The 8,487-nt window shown below is 41.6% G+C and overlaps 4 non-coding genes across 4 annotated transcripts; 2 read left to right on the top strand and 2 right to left on the bottom strand.

Annotated features, from left to right (window-relative positions):
* Nucleotides 1–252: 252 nt before the first annotated feature.
* On the bottom strand, nt 253–324 carry Trnaq-cug. Its single transcript has one exon. It is a non-coding gene; the product is annotated as a tRNA-Gln (tRNA).
* A 771-nt stretch (nt 325–1,095) lies between these two features.
* Nucleotides 1,096–1,167, bottom strand: Trnaq-cug. Its single transcript has one exon. It is a non-coding gene; the product is annotated as a tRNA-Gln (tRNA).
* Nucleotides 1,168–5,404: 4,237 nt separating this feature from the next.
* Nucleotides 5,405–5,477, top strand: Trnaq-uug. Its single transcript has one exon. It is a non-coding gene; the product is annotated as a tRNA-Gln (tRNA).
* A 443-nt stretch (nt 5,478–5,920) lies between these two features.
* On the top strand, nt 5,921–5,992 carry Trnaq-cug. Its single transcript has one exon. It is a non-coding gene; the product is annotated as a tRNA-Gln (tRNA).
* Nucleotides 5,993–8,487: the final 2,495 nt, after the last annotated feature.

The following is an 8,487-nucleotide window of genomic DNA, read 5'->3' as shown; positions in this document are numbered from 1 at the left end:
AATGCGTATCGGTAATTTTACAATGGAATCAAGAGCAAGCAACTGGGGACACACTCTTGTGTGTGTCTATCATTTATCATGTACTGGATTGATGAAAAAACATTAAGGTGGGATTACTGTTTGACATTACAACTGTGTGAGTGATGTAGATGTGTAAAGGTAGTTTTACTTGTCCAAAGTAGCGTGCTGACATTTTATTGGTTGTGTCTGCCACATGAAAATCATCTTTAAAATCCTGCAAAAGAACGCAGTAGGTTCTACCGAGATTTGAACTCGGATCGCTGGATTCAGAGTCCAGAGTGATAACCATTACACCATAGAACCGCTTATCTCACACTGAAAATCTTTGGTGTTACATACTCCAAATCCCTTCTGCAGAGAGGCGTGTGACTGTCCCATTATCACACTTGTCAAATATGATGAATGATGTTTTAAGGTGTAGTTCTGGCGTGGTGCAAGTGGTACACGCGCCGGACATAGGTGCTACACTTTAAAGTATCCCATAAACTGAATCAGTAGTTTTTTCTCGCTATTTCATTTCTGTCTTCTCTCTTGCCAGAGGTGCTCGATACTGTCTTTTTATGGATATCATTAGCCATCTGATTTGATTTTCTTTTCAACTGTAGATAGGAAATGCATATTTCAGACGCTGTTATTTCAAAACGACCATAATCATCAATGAAAGTGGCCTTCGTTTGCTGAAGTCATTGGCGCGTATCTTTCATGCATTTCAGGAATTTGGCAATATTCTACTTTAAAAAAGTAGGTCCCGCCGAGATTTGAACTCTGATTGCTGGATTCAAAGTCCAGAGTGCTAACCATTACACATTGGGACCAGTTGACGGACGTGTATAATGCGTATCAATAATTTTACAATGGAAGCAACTTGGGACACACTCTTGTGTGTGTCTATCATTTATCATGTACTGGATTGATGAAAAAACATTAAGGTGGGATTACTGTTTGACATTACAACTGTGTGAGTGATGTAGATGTGTAAAGGTAGTTTTACTTGTCCAAAGTAGTTTGCTGACTTTTTATTGGTTGTGTCTGCCACATGAAAATCATCTTTAAAATCCTGCAAAAGAACGCAGTAGGTTCTACCGAGATTTCAACTCGGATCACTGGATTCAGAGTCCAGAGTGATAACCATTACACCATAGAACCGCTTATCTCATACTGAAAATCTTTGGTGTTACATACTCCAAATCCCTTCTGCAGAGAGGCGTGTGACTGTCCCATTATCACACTTGTCAAATATGATGAATGATGTGTCAAGGTGTAGTTCTGACGTGGTGCAAGTTGAACACGCGCCGGACATAGGTGCTACACTTTAAAGTATCCCATAAACTCAATCAGTAGTTTTTTCTCGCTATTTCATTTCTGTCTTCTCTCTTGCCAGAGGTGCTCGATACTGTCTTTTTATGGATATCATCACCCATCTGATTTGTTTTTCTTTTCAACTGTAGTTAGGAAATGCATATTTCAGACGCTGTTATTTCAAAACGGCCATAATCATCAATGAAATTGGCCTTCGTTTGCTGAAGTCATTGGCGCGTATCTTTCACGCACTTCAGGAATTTAGCAATACTCTACTTTAACAAAGTAGGTCCCACCGAGATTTGAACTCGGATCGCGGGATTCAAAGTCCACAGTGCTCACCAAATACATCATGGGACCAGTTGACGGACGTGTATAATGAAATCGATAATTTTACAATGGAATCAAGAGCAAGCAACTTGGGACACACTCTTGTGTGTGTCTATCATTTATCATGTACTGGATTGATGAAAAAACATTAAGGTGGGATCACTGTTTGACATTACAATTGTGTGAGTGATGTAGATGTGTAAAGGTAGTTTTACTTGTCCAAAGTAGTTTGCTGACTTTTTATTGGTTGTGTCTGCCACATGAAAATCAACTTCAAAATCCTGCAAAAGAAGGCCTTAGGTTCTACCGAGATTTGAAGTAGTTCCGTAGAATACAAGATTTACGCTAACAAGGTAGGCAACACTTTGATATGTAGTTGTCTGAAGGCCTTACACATTTGCATGCACGTTTGTGCATGCTATTGACTTGGTTCGTCTTTGAATCTCCCACGCTCACTACTGATTCCTGGATGTGCCTCATGAAGTTCACGAATAATCCTATCCAGACCTGGCGGGGGAATCACTACACGGTTACCCCACAACACACAGCCATCCTGCACTGTCAGCTCATCACGGCGACAGTAGTATGCCTTCATTTTTTGGTTTTCACAGAAATTAGGCCATCCACACTGCACATATCTCAACACTGTTGACAACACAGGATCGTGGCGCGTCCATGAACGAATATGTTTGGATGTCACAGGTGTAGTATCCATCAGTTCGAGAAGCATGATGTATTCCGGAGGTACAGGTGTTTCTTGAATACTTGGTTTTTCTTTCGCAGGAAGTCGGCTCAGACAATCCGCATTGGCGATCTGTGATCCTGGTCTGAAGACAAGTTCATACTCATAAGCAGACAATGTTAGTGCCCACCTCTGAATCCGTGCTGATGCCATCATTGGTATCGCTTTGGTCTCAGAAAATAATCCCAACAACGGTTTGTCATCAGTCTCTATAGTGAAATGATTTCCTGCTACTGATGAAATTTCTTCACACCAAACAGCATTGCTAAGCCTTCCTTTTCCAGTTGTGAATAGTTTTTTTTCAGCGGAGTTTAGGGAGCGTGATGAATATCCAATGGGACGATCGCCTCCCTCTTCAGTACGATGAGACAGTACCGCACCAACTCCGTAGGGCGATGCATCACAACAGAGAATCAGTTCCTTCTTCGCAACATAATGAATGAGAACTTTATCAGAACACAGCAGTGACTTGGATTTCTCAAAAGCTGACTGTTGTCGGCTTGTCCACTTCCATGGTACTTCTTTCTGTAACAGTTTGTGTAACGCTGCCAGAGTAGTGGAAAGGTTTGGCATGAACCTTCCATAATAGTTCAGCATACCCAAATAGCTTTTCAGTTCTGTCACATTCCGCGGAGGCGACGCTTCCTTGATGGCCTTGACCTTTTCAGCGACTGGATGGGTGCCCTCTCTATCCAGACGGTATCCAAGATACACAACTTCTGTTGCCATGAAGCTGCACTTGTCCTTACGAACTCTCAGACCTGCTGCCGCTAGTCTCCTCAGAACTTCATCTAAGAGTGTCAAGTGTTCATGCCTCGAACGGCCACCAATCAGAATATCATCAATCCTGACCAGAACTTGTTGAAGACCTTGTAGGGTATTCTCCATGATGCGCTGAAATATACCAGGAGATGACGACACACCAAATGGCAGACGGTTATACCGAAAGAGTCCTTTATATGTATTTATTGTGACGTACTGCTTGGAATGTTCGTCCAACAAGACCTGCTGGTAAGCTTGACTTAGGTCCAACTTAGAATAGAACTTTGCTACTCCTAATGTTGCGAACAGGTCATCTGTCTTTGGAATTGGGTATTTATCCAACTTGGACACTTTGTTCACAGTCACTTTATAGTCACCACAGACTCTTATACTCGAGTCGGACTTCACCACAGGTACTATTGGTGCTGCCCATTCAGAAAACTCTACAGCTTCTATTGTACCATTACTCTTTAGGCGATCAAGCTCCTGTTCAATCTTCTGCTTCAATGCATATGGGACTGGTCTTGCTTTATGGAAGATCGGTTGGGCATTCTTGTCAACATATATCTTTGCTTTCTTTCCTTTGAACGTACCCAAACCATCCTTGAACACTTCATGATGCTTATCCAACACAGTTCTCAAACTGCTTTGCGAATCCTTAGCAGTCACATGTTTGATTATATTCCAATCAACATCAAACACATCAATCCAGTTACGTCCAAACAGACTAGCACGGTTCCCTCGTGCGACTAATAGGGGCAGACTCGAAGTCACTCCTTGAAAATCAACCTCCACCATCACCTGTCCCGCAAGATCAAGCTTATTTCCGGTGTATCCAAGGTATGATTTAGTCGTAGGTGTCACAGTCAAGTTCTCTACACTCTGTTGAAGATGTGACAAAGTCTTTTCACTCACAATGGATACCGCAGCCCCAGTGTCAAATTCCATCTTCAACTCTTGACCGTTGACTTGTACTGGTACATAAACTGGTTTGATCACTGAACCAGAAACCATGAACATTTCATATGCTTCACTCACATCCACAAATCACTCAGAATCCTCCTGTGAATCATGTTCTTGAATGTAGTTCGCTCTATTTCCGTACTGTCTGTGATGTCCACCTCGGCGACCTCGACTCTGTCTCCCACCTCGATGTGAAGCTCTCCTCTGACCATTTCCCCTCCTGTTGAGACATTTCTGTGATAAATGTCCAACAAGTCCACACGAGTTACACTCCTGATCTTTAAAACGGCATGTTGAAGGGTCATGTCTTCCGCCACAACGAAAACATGAAGAACTGTAGTTACCTCCCCTGGCTGGTTTCTTCGTAATAAAGTTGACGATACCAGTGTCACTGGATGTTGCAGTTTGTTTCTGAAGATCAGCAGAATTGTTGTCAGCCGCTTCCATTGATGTTGCTATGGCAACGGCTTTGCTGAATGTCAAATTATCTTCTGACAGTAACCTGGATAACATTTTCTGTTTGTTTATACCGCAAACGAATCTGTCCCTCAGCATGTCGTCAAGGAATGCTCCATAATCACAAAATTCAGTCAGTTTTCTCAATACAGCAACAAACTCACTGATGGTCTCGTTGGGCTTCCGTACTCTCGTGTTGAAGTTGTAGTGGTGCACAATCTTCGACGGTTGGGGGTTGTAATGGTCTTTCAACAATTTCACAAGTTCCTCAAAACTTTTTGACGTCGGCTTTTCGGGGCGAAGTAAGTCTCTTATTTATCCATAAGTTTTACCTCCCACGGAACTCAGCAAGGTCTGACTTTTGCGTTCAGTTATGGAATTCGCCTCGAAGAAGATCTCGGCTCGCTCCGCATATTGGCTCCAATCTTCGACTGTTTCGTTAAACTCGCCAAGATTCCCGTATACAGACGATGCCATCTCGACTGCGCTTCCAAACTTCGCAAAACTTCAGGTTTATACCTCGTCGCCAATTGTTATAACCTAGCCCTCAGACTAGAGACAAAACCAGAGACGTTGGGGAGAGACTTTTATTTCGCCAGCCACATGGCCGGTCAATATGTCATAGCCGAGTGACAGCACGTGCGGACTACCTTCACAGGCACGTGAGGTATTCATACGCGTTACTCTCACAGTACATAGTTCTAGGGTACGTCGGGTAATATAATACTTATCAAGATATTACAGATAGACACACACAAGAGTGTGTCCCTAGTGGCTTGCTCTTGATTCCATTGTAAAATGATCGATACGCATTATACACGTCCTTCAACTGGTCCCATGGTGTATTTGGTTAGCACTCTGGACTTTGAATCCAGCGATCCGAGTTCAAATCTCGGTGGGACCTACTTTTTTAAAGTAGAGTATTGCCAAAGTCCTGAAGTGCGTGAAAGATACGCGCCAATGACTTCAACAAACGAAGGCCACTTTCATTGATGATTATGGCCGTTTTGAAATAACAGCGTCTGATATATACATTTCCTAACTACAGTTGAAAAGAAAAACAAATTAGATGGCTAATGATATCCATAAAAAGACAGTATCGAGCACCTCTGGCAAGAGAGAAGACAGAAATGAAATAGCGAGAAAAAACTACTGATTGAGTTTATGGGATACTTTAAAGTGTAGCACCTATGTCCGGCGCGTGTACAACTTGCACCACGCCAGAACTACACCTTGACACATCATTCATCATACTTGACAAGTGCGATAATGGGACAGTCACACGCCTCTCTGCAGAAGGGATTTGGAGTAAGTTGTAATACCGAGGACTTTCAGTGTGAGACAAGCGGTTCTATGGTGTAATGGTTATCACTCTGGACTCTGAATCCAGCGATCCGAGTTCAAATCTCGGTAGAACCTACTGCATACTTTTGCAGGATTTTAAAGATGATTTTCATGTGGCAGACACAACCAATAAAAAGTCAGCAAACTACTTTGGACAAGTAAAACTACCTTTACACATCAACATCACTCACACAATTGTAATGTCAAACAGTAATCCCACCTTAATGTTTTTTCATCAATCCAGTACATGATAAATGATAGACACACACAAGAGTGTGTCCCAAGTTGCTTGCTCTTGATTCCATTGTAAAATTATCGATACGCATTATACACGTCCTTCAACTGGTCCCATGTCGAATGGTTAGCACTCTGGACTTTGAATCCAGCGATTGGATGACCTCCCTTGTTGAGGCACAACGTGGAAGCATATTGCAAGTGCTCTGCTATTTATTGTAAGTACTTCTACCTTTGTAGAAATATTTAACTGTTGTTATGAAGTTGTGTTCATATATGTTTCAAGATTACACCTGAACGTGTAATTGGAGGAAATAGAAACCATGAGCCGCCAGGCTGGGGGGCAAAGGCCACCTCCTAGTCAGGACATCAACAACAATGGCCGCCATCGTGTTTATCAAAAAGAAAACATTGTTCGGGTTCATTATGACAACCAGATTCGCCCTAAAGCATTTGAGCTTTGCAATGTGTTAGAGCAAGAACTTGGAGACAATACTGTGTACTTCTGTACACCTAGAAACAACAATTATTATGAAATTACTCTAGCGGAAAATGCGCTAGTAAAATCACTTGGAGAGTCTGTTGTTGTTGACCATGAAATATACAAACTTTCGCCTCTCGTGAATAACGGAGTTGTAGTTTCATTTATGAACTTGCCCAGCTATACCACAGATGAGGAAATTAGAAACGTCCTACATGCGTTTGGAATAATTGAAGTGGATACCATCCACAGGAGGAAAATCCATGGCACTAATTGGGAAGATGGTACAAGATATACACAAGTAAAATTTCCAAAAGGGATCCGCAGTCTTCCCTATAGCGTCAAATTCAGGACACATGAAGGTTTTGATTTTTTCAGAGTTTCACAACGAGCAAATCAAAGTATGCTACCACTGCCTTTCAGACCAACACGAAAAAAAGATGTGTCCAAACATTGTTTGTAGAACCTGCAGGAACCAAGGACATCTTCAAAATAACTGTCGTGTTCCAAAATGTCACAGATGTAAACTGAAGCCGGTAGATTGTGATTGCTATGGGCATGATGATGTTTCTGATGACATTGATAACGATAATCATGATGATCATGATAAGGATGAGGAAAATGACGTTGATATTGGCATCATGGACACAGAGACGGATGCAACTCTAGCAAGGTGGCCTATTCTTAATGAATTATCAATTGAGGATGACAATGATCAAGAAGGGGTTGATACAATTGTAGATGTCCCCGAGGAAGACAACGAGGAAATGTCACAAGATAAACATGTGACGAATTTTGTGACTGACTCGAACAATGAAACTCAAAATCTTGTCAATGAACTACTATTTGAAATCATTGACAGAAGTGTACATGTTGGCCAATGTAGTTCTGATGCCGAAAAACATGTATCTCCTTGTAGTGCTCACTTAGTGAATGATGTGACAGACACACTGTTAGATATTGTACAGAAAGTTAATCTTGAACATCATGACAATAGTGAGCTTGTAGATTTTCATGATGGCATGGCAGTGTCTAAAGAGATCAAACACAATGTTCTTTCACAGCCATACCGTGGGGATGGTGCCCCAGGAAGCGTGAAGGGGAAATGGAGAATATCCAAGCCTGATGAAGAGGTTATTAGGGCACATGTTGGGGGAAGAGCCCCTAGAAAAAAGAATGTAGTTAAATCACGAAAAGGAAATAAATATAGATGAAACACATGTTGAAGTGTAATATGTACCTCTCATTGCTCATCATGTTCAGTATATGGTCATGGAATGTCAATGGTTTGAGAGATGTTGGTAAATTTGAAAAAGTGATGTCACTTATAAAGAGTTCACATGTTGACATAGCATTTTTACAGGAAACGTTTTGGGACGAAACATTTTTTGAAAACTATCAACAGCGATCCGAGTTCAAATCTCGGTGGGACCTACTTTTTTAAAGTAGAATATTGCCAAATTCCTGAAGTGCGTGAAAGATACGCGCCAATGACTTCAGCAAACGAAGGCCACTTTCATTGATGATTATGGCCGTTTTGAAATAACAGCGTCTGAAATATACATTTCCTAACTACAGTTGAAAAGAAAAACAAATCAGATGGCTAATGATATGCATAAAAAGACAGTATCGAGCACCTCTGGCAAGAGAGAAGACAGAAATGAAATAGCGAGAAAAAACTACTGATTCAGTTTATGGGATACTTTAAAGTGTAGCACCTATGTCCGGCGCGTGTACGACTTGCACCACGCCAGAACTACACCTTAAAACATCATTCATCATATTTGACAAGTGTGATAATGGGACAGTCACACGCCTCTCTGCAGAAGGGATTTGGAGTAAGTTGTAATACCGA

This window comes from Haliotis rufescens, unplaced genomic scaffold (assembly GCF_023055435.1).
Source record: "Haliotis rufescens isolate VD_foot unplaced genomic scaffold, xgHalRufe1.0.p SCAF_6, whole genome shotgun sequence".
NCBI classification, from domain to species: domain Eukaryota; kingdom Metazoa; phylum Mollusca; class Gastropoda; order Lepetellida; family Haliotidae; genus Haliotis; species Haliotis rufescens.
This window is presented reverse-complemented; position numbering and strand designations above follow the sequence as displayed.